Genomic DNA, 22,552 nt, shown 5'->3' on the forward strand with positions numbered 1-22,552 from the left:
GAACACCTTCCGACCTTATATAATGTGGACAACCCACGGTAGAGGGGACCCCAGGCCAGCCCACCAGATTTACTCAGCTCTCGGGGGTCAGCGCCCCTCAGTGCCAGGCACAGGGAGGGGCTTCACCCCCAGGTCACTGTCACAAGCCTGTCTTCACCCTCACAGATATGGCAGCACCGGCACCACTTTCTTCTTCATCCTCCGCCACGGCCCAAGCCCAAGGATGGACCACAGCCCATCTGATCATGTGACAGCCCCGCCAGGGCTGTCCATCACGTTGAGAATAAAACCCAAGTGCCCTACATGACCTGGGCCCTGCCCTCCTCTCCAGCTCCAGCTCCCGCTTCTATTTCGCTCACTCCACCCAACCACACTGGCCTCCGCTCTGCTCTTCCCACACACCCAGCGCATTCCCACCTCAGGGCGCTCACACCTGTGGATCCCAAAGCCAGGAGTGCCCTTCCTATAGGACACTGCATGGCTGGCTCCTTCCGTCACCGCCCTGACCACCGCTCTAAAGAGTCCACTCCAGCACCTCCACCACCACCACTCTCTCCCCTTTCCCTGCTTGATCTTTTTCATCCACGTATCGACCGCTAAAATCACCTCGTTGATTTCTCTGCCCCTCAGTTACGGTCTGTCTCCAGCAGGAGGAGGCCCATGACTGACCGCTGACCCCCAGCACCCGGCACAGGTCCTGGCACCCAGTAGGTGCTCAAGAAACACTTGTTGAATGAATGAATGAAAAATGAAGGGAAACAGGAAAGAGGGACAGAAAATAGAAAGGCATCTGCTTTTAACATTGGCTGCAGGCCCGCAGAGCGCCTCTTTCTCTCTCTCTCTCTCTCTCTCTCTCTCTCTCTCTCTCTCTCTCTCTTTCGGAGAAAGGGTGGGGCACGGCCGTCTCAGCACAATACACACGCAGTGATGCGGAGTGGAAATATCATCCGAGTCACGAGGGCCTCATTAAATGCTCCCCTGACACCTGCTTCCGTGACTCACGCCTGCAAAGTAAATTTTCTGACTAATTAGCTCTTCCTTCCCAGCCCAGTGGGTGTCACAGTGATCGGGCACTGCTGTCGCCGTAATAATACTTTGGATTTATGAAACGACCTTTTCCCCCCTCCAAAGTGGCTATGAGAGACACGAGACAATTGAAAATGCTAACTAGCCGGAAACGTGACACAGAAAGAGAAGCCCTTTAAAATTCAAGGGAGTGGAGAACAAATACTGTTTGAAGGAAATGGGGCAGCACTAGCAGGGGAGCGCCCCCACACTGAGGATGGAGGCTGTAGCTGCAGCTGTGCCAGGACGAGTTGGCATCACTGAAGGTCAAGCTCACTGGCATCTTCTTGCACGTAGATTCTGATGGGAGCAGGTGGCCAAAGCAGCTGCCCAGACTTAGCACCTCTCAAGACCTCCCTTGAAGGACAGAGGGGTTTAGATACTGACCGGCACACTCAGGATGGGGCTTGAGGGCCCTTGGCCCTAATCAAGAATCAGGAGGCCTCAGGACACCTCACTCGCTGCTTCTAGGTCTGTGAGCAACTTTATGATCATGGCTATTCCCCGTTTTTTTCAGCCATGTGAAATCTGACGGAGAAAAATCTAGCTATAAATCTAATCAAATAAAGCCTGTTCCGATTGAACCATGGGCCTCAATCCCTTACCCCTGCCCTATGGGGTCTCCCTTTGACCCTGGTACAGGTGACTAACTCCAAACAGCTCCAAACTAACTCCAAACTAACTCCAAACAGAAAAATCACAATTCTAGGGGAAACAGCAAGTTCCCAAATTTGGGTGTGTTTTTTTTTTAGGCAACATGGTTATGCTACAGAAGAAGCTCAGCACTTCTGTAAGACTCACAGTGGGGGTTGGGAAGGCAGTAACAATACAGATTCTCAGACCCCATCTCTGAACAGGACTGAGACTTCTCACCTTTGGGCTCAGAATTTCAGGGGGACCCCCCAAAAAAAAACAAACTCAGTGATCATGGTAAGTCATATTTTAATGCTGTATTTTTAAAAACCAAGACTAATGCCAAAAACCCACAATGAACAAACTATCAAAATTTTCAATAAAGACAGGATCAGCCTTTGTACTTGCCTCTCCCTAGTTCTGGTCCTGTTCTGGCACCACTGGCACGTCCGGTGAGGTAGCACTAATCGGCCAAGGGCAACTCTCAAGAAGCGCAGGTGGGAGACTTTAGCACCTGCCACCCACAGCCGCTGGGCATGGGCACCCCATCCACTAAAGGGGATCAGGATGGGCACCACCACCTCCTACGGCAGTGAGCGTTTCAGAACCAGGCCTCTGCCCTCACAGGACCCACACAGTGAGGGGGAGAAAGACTGACCATGTGAATTGAAGAAAATAATTTCTTCATGGTGGTGAGCACAGGGTGACCTGGCAGAGAGTGACTGGGGTGGGGGAGGTGGAATGCAGCCACTGAATGGGGTCAGGGAAGGAGTCTTGAAGCAGGTGGCATTTAAAAGGGACCTGGAGGAGGGGCAGGGCCAGAGATCCAAGCCGGAGAACAGCCAGTGCAAGAGCCCAGCGGTGGAGAAGACCCTGACATTCCACCAGCTGTCAAGGGAGCACGCGGGTACCAAAACGTGTCCCTGCGGGGATCATCCTTCCTCCAGTGGAGAAAACACAGATGTGTCAAGTCTTTGAACAAACATAGCGCTTCCTCTGAAACAGGCGCTATCACAGCAGCTGGGGACAAAACCGACAAAGCAATGGGATTGTTCTCAGTGGGATCCGCCCCAGAGGTACTAATACTTTGGTGGAGAAAAAGACACGTGCGTAAAATATTTCTGCACATGTGAAATAACAGAGGGGTGCAGGCACGTGGAGAGAGAGAGCAGCACAAGACAGCGTGATTTTCACTCAGGTTTCCAGTTGCCGAAACGGCTTTGTGTGTGTTTTCCTCCAGAAAAACAAATAGTTTTATTCCTCCTAACACCGGTTCTCCTTCCTCTCTCCGCCTCTCTCTCAAACTGCTACCCACCAGTCCTGTGAGCGCAGATCAGGAATCTGACCACATCCTCCTCCAGGGGTCCAGCCCCCATCCTCGCCCACCTGGCTCGTTCGCAGAGCCTCCTCCCTGGTTCCCTGCTCACCCGCCTCCCCTCCCAATCTGTTCTCTGCACAAGAGCAAAGGGACCGTTAGCACCCAACTCAGATCATGCTCCTCCTCTGCTCACAGCACCCCCCGTCCCACTCACAGTCAAAGCCAGAGTCTCTCAGCCCCACCTCCCTGACATAGTCTCTTTGCCTCCTCCTCGTGTCTCTCAGCTACCCCAACCTCTTCTATACATGGAACAGACCAAGGACGGTCCCACCTCAGGGCCTTTGCACATGCTGTTCCTTCTGCCTAGAAGACTCTTCCCAAAGATATACCCACATCACTCACTCCCTCTCCTCACTCGGGTCTCTACTCAAGTGTCCTAAAACAGAGAGGCCTCATCTGACCTCATCGCTGCAGCCCTGTATACAAGACCGCACTCCTAACAAGTCCCCATTGTAGTCTCCATGTCTTTTATTTTTTCCCTTCTGATGCAGCCTTGCACACCCTGAAGAGACTGCCCCCCACTGGCTGCCCAATTCCTAGAGATGTAACAGCACGCTTTTCATATGCAAACCAACCACTCCAGACCTCTAACCCCAACTACCTTCTTTAGGCAGCTCTCACACTCCAGGCTCCTATCCACCTGTCCTAACCACCCCAGGACCAGGTACCAGACAACTGGGATCCTGCCCCTATGCCCCAGAGCCACTGAAATCATTCAAACTAGCCAATTCTAAGACTGCTTACCTGCCTTCCCCATTCCCTTCCCTCGAAAACCACAATAAAAGCTCATGCCCTCAGCCTCAGAACCAGCCCCAGTGCTCCCCTGTGGGGTCCCTGTGGGGGCACACCCCCTCCTCTGGGGATATGTGAGTGTAACAAAACTATCTTTTCAATAGCAGTCCTCCCCTGATCCTGATCTATTGGCTTTGCCACACCTGAATAATAATAAAATCTATACGTTAAAAAACCCAGTCCCCTTACCCTGCTTTGTCCTCTAAAACCCATGTATCACCTAACACATTATATATTTATTTGCTCATGGTCTTTCTCCCTTCACTAGATGGTCAGCAACATGAGGTCAGGGGCCTTCACAACAGTATCCCCAGTTTAGGACAGCACATGGCACATAGTAGGTGCTCAATAAATGTTGGATGAATAAATGAATCAGTGAATTCCTTACTTCTGTTCAGAGACCTATAAAATACACAGACATATCGGCCATATTTGTTCATCTATATCATGGCATGAATCTCATTACAACGTACTCCTGTTTACTGACACTACAATCATCGTAGGCAAACAACACCTACCCCCACCCCCGCCAGGGTCACCCAATGATTTCTGTTTGGAGACAAGCTCTACCACGTGAGTTTAGTGAATTAAATGTATGAAAAGATACTGTGGGACTTTGCAACCATCAAACAGAGCCTGAAATATTTTTTTTTACTTTCTCTTCCGGAAAGAACAGACCGCTTATCCAAATAACCTGCAAAAACCCAAATAAATAAGTTTGTTGAAATAAATTTAAAGCCACCAACTGACCTTACTTTTAAAAATAGGGTGAAATAAAGACCCTGGTAAGACTACGTGTATCCTAGGTCTGGATTACTTGGTAGCTGTTGGTATTCCATCATATATATTATTACACATACATGGAACCCAAAAAAGAAGTACTTAGACTCATTCTCTAGACATATCCATTTAATAGTATCCATGTCTTTTATTTTCTCTATTCTGATGCTTTCATATCTGTGGCCGTGCACACTCTGCTAAGTGGACAAAAGCTGTAAAGCTGTTTCTCCACAAAGTCATTTAAATGGGAAATGCCTCCTCCTTTTAGAAGCTTATGGGATCTTTTGCAATTGGCATAAAAATTGCTCAGCAGTGACAGTCAGCCAAGGTGACTGGGGATGGCTGTGGGGAAGGGAGGTTACCTGCAGGAAAGAAGCAATCCCTTTATTCTGTTGCCGTCAGCTGTTGGGTCTTATCCCATTTGGGGCTGCGGGGCTGGGTCTGGATTAGAAGTCCATGAAGGGTCCTGTAAACTTTAGCATCTGTTCATCTCAAGATACCTTTAACCGTCTGTGTCTTAACACTGAACTACGCACTCTTGCCAATCAGGCACGCTGGTCTCCTGAGGAATCAATCCACGTAAGTTTCTTCATCTGAACCACCCAACTAGGCACATACTATTATGCGAAGGGGGTAACCTGGAGTAGCAAACGGGTTGCAAGTCCCAGAACAAACAGAATGATCTTGGGCTTTGGAGCCAGAGAATCTCAAATTCAATTTCCTGGCAAGCCACTGCCTCGCTGTGCATCCCTGGGCAAGTTACTGAACTTCTTGTTTGTCCTCTGTAAAAAAAAAAGAACACTAACACCCACCATACTGGGGTGACATGAGGATTAAATAAAGGATATAAAGCACCGAGAAGAGAATCTGGCCCATCGGGAGGGCTCAATAAGTGGTGGCTATTTCTACCGTTGTTAATTATGCCCGCCACCTCCAACACAACTAGCAACACTGAACAGGGTTTGATAAATTAATAACATACACAAGATAACGGGGAGACGCTCTAGCCTGAATTTGTCTAACGTTTCAAGGGACTTGTGCACATTTCTCATTCGCCTGCACAGCAGCAGCTGCTAATTACAAGTTGATGTTCGCACCTCATTACGACAGACTTGGCAGAACCACGATTTGGAGATCGTTTCATTAGCAGTTAGATAATGAATGTGGGGGAACTGCATCGTCCTACAACTACTCGGGGATCTGGATTTCGCCCCTGCCCTTTGCTGCGGCCAGTATGTGCTCCCTCTGCTGGGATGCAAGGCTCTGGGCACTGGAGTAGGTCAGCTGGCTTCCACGTTGCAGGGAGACAGCCTGGGCTGGTGGAAAGGGCTGTGTCCTGCTTCTACCATTCGCCAGCAGGCTGGCCCTGAGCCAGTTACCTAACTGCTCTGAGCACTGTTTTCCTCACCCGGAAGGTGGGAATAATGCTCACACCTTCCTCCAAGGACTGTGCAAGGATGAGGAGAGGAATAAATGAGATGAGGCAGTAAAGTACCCAGCCAAGAGGAGGTACTTATCAATAGTTTCTTCCGAAAGCTATTTTGTAAAAATTAAAATGGATACTGTATCAGGTAGGATTACTATGTTTCTAAATAGCAGAAGGCCCAACTCAAACCAGCTAACGGTGAGGGAATGTGACGGTGGAGAAAAGAATCTAAAGAGAGGACACTCATAGGCTCACATGACCGAAACGTCCCAAGGTCCTGCGACCTGCAGGGGCAGCTCCAGGTCTCGAGGAGTCTGTTTCTCCCCGTCTTACAATCCGTACCTTGTCAGCTTCACTCTCGTATTCCACCGGGCTGCTCAAAACTCTCCCTTCGAGGTGAAAACACGGCTGCAGCAGCCCAGCGCCTCCGCTTCTCAAGTTCAAGTCCAACAGGAAAGAGCAGGTATCTTTTGGGTAGCTCCTGCCAGGAGCTCTGAGATTCACTCTGACTCGAGAAGCTTAGACCATGTGCCCACCTCTGAGTCAATCAGTAGGACCATAAAGAGGCAGTGATCTGATTGACCAGGCCCTGGGAATAGGCTCCACCTCGGAGACTGAAAGTGAGTGAAAGATGAAAACAGGCAGAGCCAACATTGTTCCTCTAGCACCCTATACTGAGAAAGCTTAACACTGCACCCACTGACAAGGAGAGGTACTTCAAGGAACCCTGCCCATTATTGCGGAGCAGGTATTGAAGGGTGAATTTGGAGCTGAGACGCAATAAACTGGTAATTGACAGACATACCCAGGCCTGAAGCTATAGAGGCATCTTCCCGGCAGGAGCTGTGGTCGGAGAGAAATGCACAGCTGCAGCCCAGAGCAGGGAGAAAACAGGTAATAAATTCTCCATCACAAGTCTTCTGCCAGAGCCCCCTTTGGTGAACCCAATCAGAAGCCAGGAGGCAGGATGCCTGAGGGATGCAGTCCCCGATAGTCAGCCTCCCTGGGCAAAGAATGGGTGTGGGGAACAGACAGGGAATGCCCAGCTCCACAGGCACTGTCACGAGCCCCGTTTTACAGCTAGAATAAGAAACTTGCCAAGGTCACACAGGGCCCAGCTCCACCATACTGAACCACCCAGGCCTGCAGCCAATCTATGTAGAAGGAGCAGAGGCAAATGGGGGTGCTATAACAGACACTTCTTCCCAAAAAAGTATTCTTAGAAGCTCCAATCGCAACGTTGTCCCTTGTAGCGATTTCAACAAACCCGCCTCTACTTGCTCCGAAAAGGAAGAGAATATTTTTTTTCAATCTTTATTTCAATCTCTTTCCAACAGGCAGCCCAGCGAGAATTCTCATCTTCCCCAGGACAGTCTTTCATTTGCACATTGACTCAGGCTGCTGCGCGGTAAAAAGTAAGTGAGATAAAAGGAGGAACAAGGAGGAAAGAACGATGCAAAAGGCAATCACACTGCACCCAAGCAGGCGGAAACTGAAAAGTTGGAACGCAAACCCAATTAACACTGCGTGTGAATGGTGCTGTCTGCCAGTGGTGTACGTACGTGGATTTTAGACAAAAATTTGGTGAGCAGCTAATTTGCACAGCAGAGCTGGGCCCTGGACAATCCAGTGAAGAGGGACTTGAGTTACGTTTGCCTTGGGAAATACAGATGTGCTTTTTGGGTGACCGTAGCCTCTCTCTCTCCTAGTTGTGGTCAAAAGCAGCTGATTTACAGTGAGCTTGAGTGTCCTCTCAACCCTTGCTACTCAAACCATGGCCCGTGGGCTAGGGGAACCCACGCACCCCCTGAAGCCTGTTAGAAATGAAGATTCTGTGTATAAGATTGCAATAGAAACCTATCACCGTGAAATACAGTTATCAAAATACTTTTTAAAACAAATAGGTCATTCAATAATAAACAAGCTTCTTTATGAACCCATTAATTAACAAGATAGAGCAGTGGTTCTCATAATTGCCATAGTTGGGAGATACTGCAGAGCATAAACAATATTTCAAGATATTCTTCATATATATTCAGCAAATGTAACGTAGCATGAAACTATCTGGGGTTTTATTGGTGATAGGTGATAAGTGTAGGGGAGGAAAAATGTCTTTTTCCTTCTACCCATCTAGGTTCTCAGCTGGGCTCTGTAACAAAGGATAGATTAACAAGAGAGTAGCATAAAATTTTATTTAATAGAAGTTTTATGCGACACAGGAGGCCTTATAAGGAAATGAAGACCCAAAGAAGTGACCAGGCCTAAGTGCTTATATTCTAGGTTGGGCAAAGAGTAACATTATGGAAAAGTAACTAAAATACATATATATGGGGAGACTCGAGGTAGATGAGTTATTTTAACAAATCTGGACAGATTTTTCTCAGCCTCAACTCCCGGTCTCTGATGATAAGAATGTGTCTTTCCTCCTGGTACAGATAGGGCATCTTTCACATGGCAGTTTATCTCTTGCTTTCAGAAAGAAAAAGGGAGAGCAGAAAGCCCTTTTCAAACCTGCTGTTTTTCAAGTGCCTTTAACTCAAAATAATCAGTGTTCTAACGTGGCATATTTGGAGGTGGCATGTCTTGAATTCCTTCATGTGTCCTACACTCCATCATCGATCACAGGCACTGCTAATCCTGCAGAGATTTGTCACCACATTCATGGTGGAAGAAAATGAAAAATTTCAGTTAGAGGCTAGAGAAATAAAGATGGATTTTTTTTCCCATCCAAGTTCAAACACCCTCTGAATTCTAGCTCTGAACCCGCAGTTAAAAACAACACTTGGCCCAGCACAAAGTAACATTTATAGATGAGCTAACCCCTAGGCATCCCTTAGTGGCCTCCCGACCTCCCCCTGAGGTTCAGTTGACTTGAGCAAGTTAAGAGCGTTGGCTCGGCCACTAATAAGGTGACGAGTTGGCCAAGTTCCTTAGGCTCTATCTCTGTGCCTGTTTTACTCATCCTTAAGAAACCTTCAGTGCTCCAAATGTGCTCCAAGGACCTGCATCGTCAGCCTCCCCTGGGGCCTGTCGATATGCAGACTCTCAGGCCCCATCCAGGCCGACTGCATCAAAGGCTGCATTTTGATACGATTGCCAGGTGACTGGCATACATGGTAAACTTGAAGCGCACAGACTACACTTCACGGCTGTGTGTGAGGACGAACCGAGCTCATGCCTGGAGAGAACTTACAACCGAGCCTGGCACAAAGGCAGTCTGAATACAAGAGGAGAGAGGGAGGGTCCACATCGGTTTCCCCCACGCCGATGGCTTCGCTTTTTTATTGTGGCAAAAGACACATAATATAGGATTTACCATTAATGACATTTAGTACATTCAGAGTGCTGTGCAATCATCAGTACTACTGTCTAGTTCCAGAACATTTTCATCACCCCAAACAGAACCCCGTACCCATTAGCAGTCCTTCATCCTCATCTCCCCGCCTCCCAGCCCCTGGCACTATTTTCTGCCTCTATGCATTTGCCAACTCTAGACATTTCATAGAAATGGAATCATACAATATGTCGCCTGTTGCATCTGGCTTCTTTTCGAGTTCATCCATGTCGTAGCATGTGTCAGTACTCCGCTCCTTTTCACGGCTGAATAATATTCTATTGCGTGGATTGCCTTCATTCTGTTTATCCACTCAGCAACTGATGGACATTTGGTTTGTTTCTACCCTTCTGTTGCTGCGAATATTGCTGCTATGACAAAGACTGATTTTGAATGGGTGATGTCCAGGTTTCCTGGTCACTCACTCCTGAAGGAGGCAGTGTGGTCTGGTTTCGATCCCTGTTTTGCCTCTTAACAGAGTGACCCCCAGGCAGCGGCTTGAGCACTTCAGCTTCCTCAGAATGGCCACTTCATACAGTAGATAATGGTGACACGAGATGACAGATGTAAAATCTCCTCCCAGGCATCTGACGACACACACGAGGGCTTCCTTCTTCCCTCAGTCAAGAGACCAGTAGCAGCTCTTTCCAGAAGGATGGAGACAGCATCCGTCCCTTAGAAGTGTTTGATTGGAACCCACATTGTATTGCGAGTCACTAACATTTGAAAACCTGGAGATTTTATATAAAACTCTAGATTTCGAGCTTCTCGGCGAAATTTGAACCTCTGGCATCACCAAGCCTATATTCCCGCCAAGCAGCCACTGGTGAGACTGAGGAACAGCTGTCCCCTTTGGATGAGCAGGAGCCGTCCCTTGGCTCAGAGTCCCCACCCGTCACTACTTGACTCTAGCCATAATATCCATTGCTGTTTCTTAGGGCTGTAATGTTTCTTATAGTAGAAAAATATTTTTCTGTACTTAGGACGCTTACCCAAAGTGGGAAATGGACGTACCAGAAGCTGACATTCATATACTTATACTGTTGAGCTTCGCTCAGGGGGTGATGGGCTCAGCCTGAAGCGCGACGGTCTGGATGCCGCAAAGTTCTGTCTGTTCCTTGTCCTTCACCCCCACCTACTGGTCTTTCCAAGAACTGCAATCTGGTGTCAAGACCCCTCTCCCCACTGACGCTGCTTGCAAGTATTCAGGTTTGTAAAGTGCCATAAAGGAGGGAGTAAGAACCCTAACACATCTGTGCATCTGGAAGAAGCTCCGAGGCTTCCAGCTATTCATGTTGCTCCGAACTGTTCCATATTCAGCGAGGGGAGATCATTCAGACTGTCTCTAATATCCGTTCCACGTCGTAGGTAGGTATTTGGTAGGCTCTCTTCACAATACTCTTATGGTTTCGACCTCAGATTAGAAGTCAATCCCAATATGTCAGCATGGGAAGAATACTATCTTTCCCCAGGTGTTGACATGCCTGGCTACTTCTCATTCTTCAGTCCTCAAACTCCCCTGTCACCTCCTCTGTAGGTTTGACCCTGGCCGTCGTCCTGTTTTAAGAAGCTACCACCCGCCTCCCCTCGCTCATCACAACACCAGGATTGACTTCCTTCATAGCTGCAATTCTGTATCATTTGTGCATTTTCTATCTGTTAATCACCTGTTTCTCTAAATAGAAGGTAAGCATCCTTCTATTTTGATCTAATTTGATCCTCACTACCACCCTTGAGGACAATTTTTTTATAAATAGAAATATTTTATTTTTATAAATGCCCTTTTTTTATGTAAAGGCACTGCTTTCTCATGGTAGAAAATTCAAATCTTTGCCCCAGCAATTCCATGTCTAGAAAGTTACCCTCCAGAAATAAGTAGGTAAATATACTAGGATGTTCATTGCAACATATAACACATACATATTCATAATAGAAAATATACTAGAAACCACTTAGGGGTCTGTGGGGACAGAGTCCCAGAGAGCAGTTTCCGGGCTCTCGGCCTCACATGGAAAGGTGCTGGCTCGGGTAGTCGATGGCCATCAGCTGTGACTAGTTGGCCATCGGCTGTTACTGGTTGGCCATTAGCCACTGATAAAACTGCCATGGCTATGCTGGTTGATTGGTTGGTTGGCAGAGAAGCAGACGGCGAATTGAGGATCGTGTGGCTCTTTCTTCCTGTGTCTCCAACCCAAGGACCAGCGAGACTATAGTGGTATGACTCCTCTGTCTATGGCTCCGTGGGTGTTCTTTTTTGGCCTCACCATGTCGTGCGTTCTGGTGCGGGGAGCGGGAGCAGAGACCTCGCATGACAGGTTCCTTGTCCCAGGGTCCTCAGACTCCCAGGGTGTCCATCGATAGAACTGTATTTCCATACAATTGGTTTCCCTGTATTCCTACGTAGTTTCCTTCATGCACTTAAAAATATTTTTCTTTTCTGAGATGAGATCCTTAAGTTTCAGCAGACTGTCACAGGGAACTATGGCCAAAAAACAAAACAAAACAAAAAACCCTCATCAAAAGGGACTGATTAATTTGATCATGGTAGATGTATACAGTGGTATCATACCTGAGCTGTTAAAAGGGATTAGGTTTATGTACATGTACTGATCTAGGACAATCTCAAAAGGACATTGTGAAGTGAAAAAAGTAAGGTAAGGAATGCTGTGTAGAGAACACTCACATGTGTATTTAAGAGAAGGATGATGCTTTTACATCTTTGCTTGTGCACACACCTCGTACCATCTCAGGAAGGAGACACAAGACGCTGATAACCAGGGCAGCTCTAGGGCAGGGAACTGGGGATCTCAGCATTGGGGAGGGCAGGGTACTTATTTTTTACTGTTTATGTTTTGGTTCTCTTTGCATTTTTTTAAGAAACATGTGTAAACAGCTTTTTTAAAAGTTCAAGTTGAAAAATTTAAATAAATCTGAAGCTTAGTCCTTAAAATCACAACATTTAGTAGTCTCATTATATTTGTTGGGGAAAAGATAAATGAATAATTATATGATAAAGCGACTATCTATTCACTTCAAAAAAAAAAAAACACCGCATACCAGATCAAGTTCACTGCCCACGTTGCTCAGAATCCTCTCCCAGACAAGGGCCCTTGGGGTGATGCCAGGGAAGCATGGCTGCCACAAGGTAGCCTGAGAGGTCCCCAAACTGTTCTCCCAAGAGCACCATGTTATAGAGTCCACCACATGTGCCTTCCTTCCGATTGTCCTTGAACCTTTATTTTGCATTGGAGAATATCAAAATGGCTGGACCTCAAATAAAAAAAAACATTTTCTCCTACTTTAAAAAAATTTTAATTATGGTTGAAAAACAACATATAATTTACCCTATGAAACATTTTATGTGTAGTGTTAAGTATATTCATATTGTCTTGCAACAGATAACCAGAACCTTTTAATCTTGCAAAACTATATCTCTGTACCCATTAAAAGACTCCCCATTTCCCTTCTCCCTACCTCCAGCCCCTGGCAATCTCCATGTAACCTTCTGTTTCTGTGGTTTTGACCACTCCAGGTATCTCATATAAGCACCTCTAACACTTGCCACAGTGGGCTAAGGCAAGTCTGGTAACCTCTGCCTCAGTTTCTTCATCTTTAAAGGAGGGATAATAATAGTTATCACCTCATGATGTTGTGTGTGAATTAAATGGGGCCATATTTATAAAGCTGTTAGAAAAATGCCTGGCTCACAGGAAGTGCTGTATAAAGAATTACCTTTGGGATCCATTCAATTTCGTGTAAATGAGGGAAAAGATTAAATGAGTACAGCAAATCTATGATCTCACAGATATTGTTGCTAAAATGAGACTAAGGTGTGTTTTTAATTTTTAAAAGTGGACTTAAAGAATGTTAGTTACATTCTTTAAAAAGAGTGAGTGTACATGACGCTTTTAAAAAGTGATCTAGCGCCCCCTCCTGGTGGTGGAACGCAGCTGTCCTGCTGATCCTGTGTTCCTGAAGCAGAAAATCAGGACTGAAGCAGAAAAGCAGATGTCAGCTCCAGAGCGCTCTCTTTCTTCAGAGACTGAAGATCGGATGCTCTGATGGCGCGCCCTGAGAAATGTGGCCCTGCAGTGTTGAGGTAACTTACCATGAGCGCGCCCACCACACCACTGTTGTTCAATGGTAACTAAGGGCTCAAATGTGGCCCAAGTTGAAAAGTGACCCCAGACTCAGCCAGCCATGCTACACTCTCTCCAGGATCCCTCTCTGGTTTCCCACTATGGCACTGCCCTGGAGAACCTGGCTTCCTCCTGGGAATGGCTGCAAGCTTGAGGAAGCCCAGGGGAAGCTCGAGCAGGGGTCTAGGTCCCCCCAGCCAAGACACAACAGAAGGAAAAACTAACTTTATTTCACTTGTGATCTTTATACAGCATGACATTTTGTCCTTGGTAGGCCCATAGATCAAAACCCAAATTTCTCACCGTGCCCCCCCCAGTCCCTACATCCTCTGACCCTGACCTTACTCTGTCCCTTCTCCTCCCCTCACCCCCTTCCAGCCTCACTGGCCTCTGTCCTCCAATGCACTGAGCTTTTTACACCAGAGCCTTTGCCCTTACCGGTCCCTCCACCCAGATTTTCACATGGCGCGTCTATCTGGTGCCATCTCCTTCCCGATGGCCCTGCTAACATTGGCCCCAACCTGGCTGGCCCCTAACTCTCTATGCCACTATTCTGCTTCATTCCCTTCATGGCATTCTCAATAGTGCAATTCATATCTTTTTTTACCTACTTATCATCTATTTCTCTCACCAACCATAAGCACTGAGGAAACAGGTGCCTTTCTGGCTGGTTCACTCAAATCTCCAAGCCCTCCTCAATTGTCAATAACCGGTGGTGAATGAACGAACACTATCCCTCCTTTACACACAAGGAAACTCAGCGAAGTGGAGTGACTTGCCAGACAGTTAGAAGTGTCCTCAAAGGTCATGCCTTTGACCTACACCACGCCGCCCAGGTCTGGCATGGCCACACCTGAGACAGGTAAGGCATCCCCAGTGAAATTTCTTTTCCCTTTTAGTGAGTGTGGTGGGTGGCGGTGGGGGAGTCTCTGACTCTGGTGACATCACGGAAAATTTGGTCATCGAGTTGGTTCACAGGCCAGCTGCATGGTGCAATCCCGCAGGCCATGACTCATCCCCACTGACATTTTCAAAGACTGTGTAGACACAGTATCAGTGGAACTTCTCACTCACAATGAAGAGTAAGAGGTTACTTATTCCCTCAGCCACCAGATTGGCAAGTGAGCTGCCTCTGAGACTTCTGAACAAAAGGGGAACCCTTATGCGTCCTCAAGACTCAGACACATCACAGTGTTTTTTAAAAAAAGGGTCATCAACAATGCCAAAACCTTATTCAGGCCATAAGATGGTTGCCAGAGTGATTCGATCAATCATTTGACAAATATTTATGGAGAACCGACTGTGTTCTAGACACTAGGATACAGCAGGAAACAAAAGTCACAAGTCCCCACCCTTGTAGAGCTGATGTTCTAGTGACAGAGACAGACAGTAAACAAATAAACAAGGAAAACAGTACATCAGAGGGTGACACACCATGGAGAAAAGCAAAGCACGGAAGGCCAAGAGAAGATGAAATTTTAAATTCCTTTTTTTTTTATTTTAAATTATTTAAATTAAGTAATTAGGGAAGGTCTCCCTGAGAAAGTGACATTTGGGCAATGCAGGAGGAATAGCCTATGCAAAGGCCCTGAGGCACACATCTGGTGTGTTGGAGGCACAGCAGTGAGGTTGTGTAGCTGGGGCAGCGAGAGCAGGAGAGAGCATAGCAGACCAGACACGGAAGTCAGAGGGTAGGTGGCAGTCCTCTGGGTAACTTGGTTTTTACTCTGAATGAGACGGGAGTCAGTGGAGGGTTTTGAGCACAGGTGTGACAATATGTAGGTGTTAACAGATACTCTCTGGCTGCTGTGGGAGAACAGATTGAGGTGGGCCAGGTAGGAGCTGAGAGAGCAGGATGTGACGGTTCAGGCTAGAAGTGGTGGTCCTTGGACCAGGGGCAGGGGTGAGAAATAGGCAGATTCTGGGTGTATTTTGAAGCTACAACCAACAGGGTTTGATTACAGTTAGATGTGGAAATAAGAGGAAGAGAGGAGGCAAGGATGATTCCAAGGCTTGTGGCCTCAGTACCAGAAAGGATGGCGGTGCCATTTTCGGAGCCAAGGACTGCAGGAGGCAGGGCAGGTTTAAGAAGGAGGGTTTGGGGGAAGATCGATGTAGCAAAGCCAACTTCTTTGGGTTCATATAGATCAAAATGATCCCCAAACAATCCCTCGCTAAAACACAAACCTCAGTCCACTGCTGGGGAAAACTGTTCAAGCAATTTGCAAGCAGCAGAGAAAACAGTTCAATGGGAGTGCAAAACTCTTGCTGGAATAAGATGAGATAAAATGGGCTGGTAGAGAAAAGAGGAGGCTGAGAGCTGAGCACAAAAGCCTCCTGCTCGAGGGAGGTGGTGGCCCGAGCCCTCTCTCCCCACACAATCCAGAACCCACACTCAAGCCCTCCTTGATTCATCACTTCCCGCTTCTGTGGTTCAACCACAAAGGAGGCACCTTCTCACCTGCAGCTTCTAATGAACACCTGCCCCGTGGGGAAGGACCTCAATGAATAAGGAGGTGGGAACAAAAAGGGCAAAGCCCCTTCGACAGCCCAAAGTGTCTCAAAACCTGACAGTCTTCTCTCAGTCCGAATGGCAGCTGCCCCGATGGTGTGTCTCTCACTTTGCCCAGCACGTGTGCCTTAGAGGTGACTAACCATCCTGTTAACGCCTGAAGACAAACATATTCAATTGCTCAGATCACCCCCTGCTCCTGGCAACAGCAGGCACGGTTTCTGGATGGTGTCAAATAAAACAAGAGGGCCTCGTGCCAGGGGAAGTGAGAACTGCAGCCACTGTCAACTGTCAGCTTTTCCCGACTGTGAGCGGAATGAATGACAGTGGCAGATGTGGACCATGGACCCAGTGACGTGGGACCAAGAAGCCTGGAGAAGACCTGGACATTTTGTCAGGGATCCCAGGACGGGATTAACCAGGAGCCCTGTAGGTGCGGTAAATCTTAGTGACAAAGAAAGATGGTCCATCCGGGAGTGCTAGGATAAAAATCAACAAAGTAACCAGGGTCCTAATTGGGGGTCCGAAGTGGCTGGAATCGTATTTCAGTAGTGGATATCTTTTGTTTCTGCCCGCCCAGCATCTGCCTCCACTTTTGGTCACAGAAACTGGATTTTTATTTCGATAACTGTATTAATCATGTCGTTTTATTATGTGTTTTTGATGCTTTGACATCTTGGAGCCCTGCTGACCCTGGAGGGACTGCCACTCCCTGAGTTAACCGATTTCCAGACACAGGAGACAATTCACCCTGGACTGCACTTTTCATATGCAAACCAGTCAGTCCAGCGCCCAGAGCCCAGCCACCTCCTTTTTCAGGCTGTCATACTCCAGGTCCTTATCCACCTGCCCTAATCGCCCAGAGCCAGGTACCAGGCAACTAGGACCCACCCCCAGGCCCCAGAGCCAATGAAATCATTCCAACTAGCCAATCCTAAACCTCCTTACGCTGCTTCCTGCACCTTCTCATCGAAACCCCAATAAAGGCTCTTGTCTACTTTCCCTCTCCCTAGCCTCCTGGCCAATCCCAGTTCCTCCCTATGAGTTTTCCCCACAGCAGGCCCCGCCTCTTGGAATCTGAGTATAAAACCATCTTTTCAGTGGCAGTCATCTCCTGATCTGTGGGCCTCACCATTTCCGAATAATAATAATAATGAAGCCTGCGTTTTAAAACAGGAACCACCACTCCCTCACTTACAGCCCATCGGGATTAGATGGAGCTGAACTCAGCCCAGTTCCAGGGGTGGTCATGTGACCTAGACCTGGCCAATCAGAGTGACCCAGACCTGGCCAATCAGAGTGTCCCATCCCTGCTTGTCCTAGTTAACTGTCCAATGACTCCACTTTTGAATAATAAAGCCTTTATTATATTCTCTGGGACAAGTTAATGTTCAACGATGCCTTGTAAATGAAAGTGCAAGTAAATTGAAGTCCGAAGGAATTAAAAGCTGAGCTCAAATCCACCAAAGTAATTGGGGTCCATTTTATTATAGGAGTACAGATAATTTCATTACTAAACCACTGATGAGCCACATTGACTCACAAAGCTGAGCATAACTGGATATGGGAAAACAAATAGGGAATTCGCTTTCAGTGAGGACGACTGAGAAGGCCTTCTGTTGACTTAAAGAACGTGTTTTTCCCAGCCCACTGCTAAGCCAGTCCGTCTAGAAGGATCCACAAAGAGTACCAGCAGAGATTGGGGTTCAATGAGGCAGGCCTAGGACTAGTCTGAAGGACTGCTATTCCCCCATGGGGACAGCCCGGTTGTCCACAGGCTTAACAGATCTGCTTTAGGGTCCAGAGAACCAAAGGTGGGAGGATAATGGAGGAAGACACCTATTTCCTAGTCTTCCTGTTTCCTTGGTTCCATAGTTCTCAGACTTGGCTGCAGGCGGCGATCATCTGAGATCACGGGGTTGCCAGAAGTTAGTGATTAAAAATGCAAGACGCCCAGTTAACTTTGCATTTCAGATAAACAACGCTTGTAGTATAAGTATGTCCCATGCAATCTTTGGGACATACTTGGGCTAAAACAATGTCCCTGTTGTTTTCTGAAAGACGAAGGGAACTGGGCATCCTATAGTTTATCTGACAACACTGCGAGGGGTGAAGCTTTTTAAAGAAAAAAAAAAAAAAAAAACCAATGCCTGGCCCCTTAAATTCTGGCTTCATTTGGGCTAGAATGCTGCCTGGGCAACAGGGCTTTTCAGAGGTCCCCAGGTGATTTTACTCTGCAGCCCTGGAGGAGAACACTGTGCTACAGTGACAGTCCTGCTGCCCTCAACCCTCCTTCACCCTCTCATGCCTCTCCAGGGGGATGACTGACTATCCAGCTGGTGAGTCAGGGAGAGAGAATTGGAATAAGGGCTGTGGTCCCTTGCTGTCTCCTCTTTTTGAGTTTGGTGGGGGGGTGTGCTCTGGTGAGCGACAGGGCAGCTTTTTCCGTCAGGTGGGCCTGCAGGCTGGGCAGTAAGTGTGTGGGGGTGGGGGGTCTGACAGTTACGTTCATGAACTTGCTACCATGCGCTTCCATTGGCAGCGCTGTACAAACCGCTCAGTAAGGTTTCATAACCTTGGTACATCAGTGTCTCACAGCTGCGTTCCTGTCGACGTGTGGCGGTGTCTTGCGGAGTGGCGTTCATTATTGTTGTTGCGTGTTTTTTTGTGCTGGCACGAGGATGTCTGAGCTTGAATTAAAGCAATGAACAAACATTAAATTCTTGTTAAACTTGGCAAGAGTGGAAGTCAAATCAGGGACATGTTAGTCCAAGTTTATGGGGATAATGCCATGAAGAAAATGGCAGTGTACAAATGGATTAACGTTTTTCTGAGGGGAGAGAATGTGCCACTGATGAAGAGAGGTCAGGGTGGCCAGTAACAAGTAGAACTGATGAAAACATTGCAAAAATTCATTGAATTACGCATCAAAATCGTTGGCTGACTGCGAGAAGCATAGCAGACCAAGTAAACATTGATAGACAAACAGTTAGGAAAATCTTGACATGAGAAAGGTGTGTGCAAAAATGGTCCCGAAGGAGCTCACTGATGAACAAAAGCAAAGGAGAGTCAAAGTTTGACAAGACCTTTTGGAGAGGCAAGATGATGTTTTGGGCCATGTCATCACTGGTAACAAAACATGGATGTAGTAATATGACCCTGAAACAAAGCGTCAAAATGCACAATGGAAGTCAGCCAATTCTCCACGACCAAAAATGTTCCACCAGTCCAAATGGACAGTCAAAATGATGTCACTAAACTTTTTGGATATCAGAGGGATTATTCATTAAGAATTTGTACCAACTAGACAAACAGGTAAGCAAGTTTACTATTTGCAAGTGCTGAAAAGTCTGTATGAAAAACTCAGACAAAACAACCTCAACTTTTTGCCAACAATTCACGGCTCTTGCATCACGACAATGTACCAGCTCACACGGCACTGTCTGTGAGGGAGTTTTTTAGCTAGTAAATAAATAACTGTACTGGAACACCCTTCCTCCTCACCTGATCTGGCCCCCAATGATTTCTTTCTTTAATGAAGATAAAGGAAATGTTGAAAGGAAGACATTTTTATGACATTCAGGACATCAAGGGTAATATGACGACAGCTCTGATGGCCATTCCAGAAAAAGAGTTCCAAAATTGCTTTGAAGGGTGGACTAGGCACTGGCGTCAGTCCATAGCTTCCCATGGGGTGTACTTTGAAGGTGACCCTAGTGATATTCAGCCATGAAATATGTAGCACTTTTTCCTAGGATGAGTTCACGAACTTAATTGTCAGAACTTGTGTTAGCAAGATCGGCCATATCTAAGCACAGGCCCCAAGTCGCTTTCTTAGTTATAAAGGTGGAATTTTCGCCTTCGTCTACCTAAATCTCATGTCTCTTTATCATTTGGTTTTGAACCACCACAAAGAAGGATGTTAAGAATGGACCCCCTAAAGCCCCCAAATCTGCCACTTCCTATCCTCCTTCCTGGCCTGGCTAATTCATACTCATTCTTCATGTCTCAGCTCAAAGGACCTTTCCTCCCAAAAGCCTTCGCCAGACCAAGGCAGATCCCCTGGCTGTATGTTTTCATAAAACCTTCTGATTTTTTTCTTTCTGTCGATATCAAAATTGTCATTGACTAAAGCAGGATTTCTCAACCTCGACACATTTGGGGTCAGATACATCTTTGTTGTCGTCTGTCCTGTGTACTGGAGGATGTTTAGCAGCATCCCTGCCTCTACCCACTAGATGCCAGTAACCTGTCCCCCTGCCCATCCCCAGTTGTGACAACCTCCAGACATCACGACATAGCCCACACGCTGGCACTGGGTTCAGGGCCCCACGTGGGGTTTAACACTCTGCTGTCTCCACCATGAAAATTCTTCACGGTGTTTGAACAAGGGGCCCTGCAAATTATGTAGCTGGTTCTCGGTGTGTACCGGGTTTTCTTAATGCTTCTCTTCTGCCATGACATGAGCTTTGGGAGCAAAACGTGTGTCTACCTTACTCAGGGCTGCACGCCCGGTGCTGGCACAGAAACAGTGCTCGAAAAATATTCAAAGACGACAAAGAGCCGGGGGAAGCTGAATGAGGCCCCTGCGGCTACTCCTAGCTGAGAACAGAAGGGAAGTGTAACCTCAGCCGACCCCTGTAAGCCGCTCTATTCAATAGCCTTCCTTCCCCATCCCACTGGAACATTCTTCCCAACTCCTCATGCGTGTCGAGCAGCAAGTGGACCCTGTGTGGTCTGTGTGCCTTTCCCGCGGCCCTCCATATGCTGTGTCAGCTGGACTGAGTGGTAATCCCCAGATGTAAGAAGATAAGGCCGTGGTGAGAGTCTTAACGCTGAATTTCTGAGCTCTACCCATTCAAGGCCGGCCTTCACTTTGCATTAATTCTGGCCAATTTCGCTTGTGCTTCCACGCAAAAGTCTGAGTCAACCAGATTGCAATTCTTACAGCCCGATGAGCCGGGGACAGCAGGCCCTAGCTAGAAAAGTATAACGAGCACTAGAAAAAGGCTATTTATAGTAAGTCTCCCTAAAATGGGGACCCAAATTTCAGAGTCAATTGTAGAGGGGGAAAAAGTTTGATGGGAGCTTTATCTTGAAAAATGAAAGTAAAATTTATAAAAATAAGTCTATTTGTGTTCAGAATATCTTTCTTCATAAAAGTGGAAACAACCCAGATGAATGATTTAAATAAACTGCGGTACAATCCACACCATGGACACCTCCCAGCTATAAAAAGGAACAAATGGTCAACACCCACATGCAACAACTCGGATGGACTTTGTTATCAGTTTCCTAAACTGTCACCACACACTACCACAAATTTAGTGGCTTCAAACCACCAAAATTTATTCTCATAGTTCTGGAGGCCACAAATCAGATGCAAAGTGTCAGCAAGGTTGATTCCTCCTGGGAGCTCTGAGGGAGAATCCATTCCAAGAAGCCTCTCTTCTAGCTTCTGGTGGCTCCAGCAAGTCTTGCCATTCCTTGGCTTGTGGCCACATCACTCCAATCTGTACGCCCATCTTCATGTGAACTTGCCTCTGTGTCTCATTCTCTCTCTCTTCTGTCTTATAAGAACCCCAGTGATAGGCTGTAGACACCGTCTATCCAGGGTCATCTCACCCCAAGATCCTCAACTTAGTTCCATCTGCAAAGATCCCATTGCCACAGAAAGTCACATTCATGGGTTCTGAGGGTTAGGACTTCGACATATCTTTCTGGGAAACACTATTCAGCACACTACAGACATGCAGGGAATTATTCTGAGTGAAAAAGAGCCAATTGCTCAAGGTGACATACCGCGCAACTCCATTTACATAACATTCTCGAAATAACAAAATGATTAGTGCTTGCCAGGGGTTAGGGATGGGGGAGAGGTGGATGTGAATACAAAAGGGTCCCTGGCGGGAGCCTGGTGATAATGGAAGAGTTCTGTATCTTGACTGTGGTTCTATGAGGCTACGCTTGATAGAATTGCCTAGAGCTGCACACGCACATAAATAAATACATGTGTCATAGGTGAAATCTGAATAGACCCTGTGGATTGTATTAATGTCCTTTCCCTAGTTTCGATAGTGTAACATAGTTATGCAAAACAAAAACTCGGGAAGCTGGGAAAGGGTACATGAACTCCCTGTACATTTTTTTTTACCACTTCCTGTGCATCTATAATTACTCCAAAATAAAAAGGTTTTTGAAAAATAATTTTACTTACTCGAAGTTAGGTTATTGCAAACTATGGCTTCATTCTCCGAATAAAGAATAGACCAAGGCTATTTTTCTTTTCATAATTTTTCAACAAAAACTATTCCATAGCCCAATAAAAATCCATCTCACTTTTGTTGCCCAAACAGAAGGAGAGTCATTTCTGGACATTTGATTTCTGGAAATTTCTGGAAATTACATGATGGTTCATTGATTTTTCTAAAGGCCTGTCTTAATGGTTTTCCTATCATTCTCCTAAAGCTCTGCCTCTGGGGGCATCCTCCAG

The sequence above is a fragment of the Rhinolophus ferrumequinum genome, chromosome 23 (assembly GCF_004115265.2).
Source record: "Rhinolophus ferrumequinum isolate MPI-CBG mRhiFer1 chromosome 23, mRhiFer1_v1.p, whole genome shotgun sequence".
Lineage (NCBI taxonomy): Eukaryota > Metazoa > Chordata > Mammalia > Chiroptera > Rhinolophidae > Rhinolophus > Rhinolophus ferrumequinum.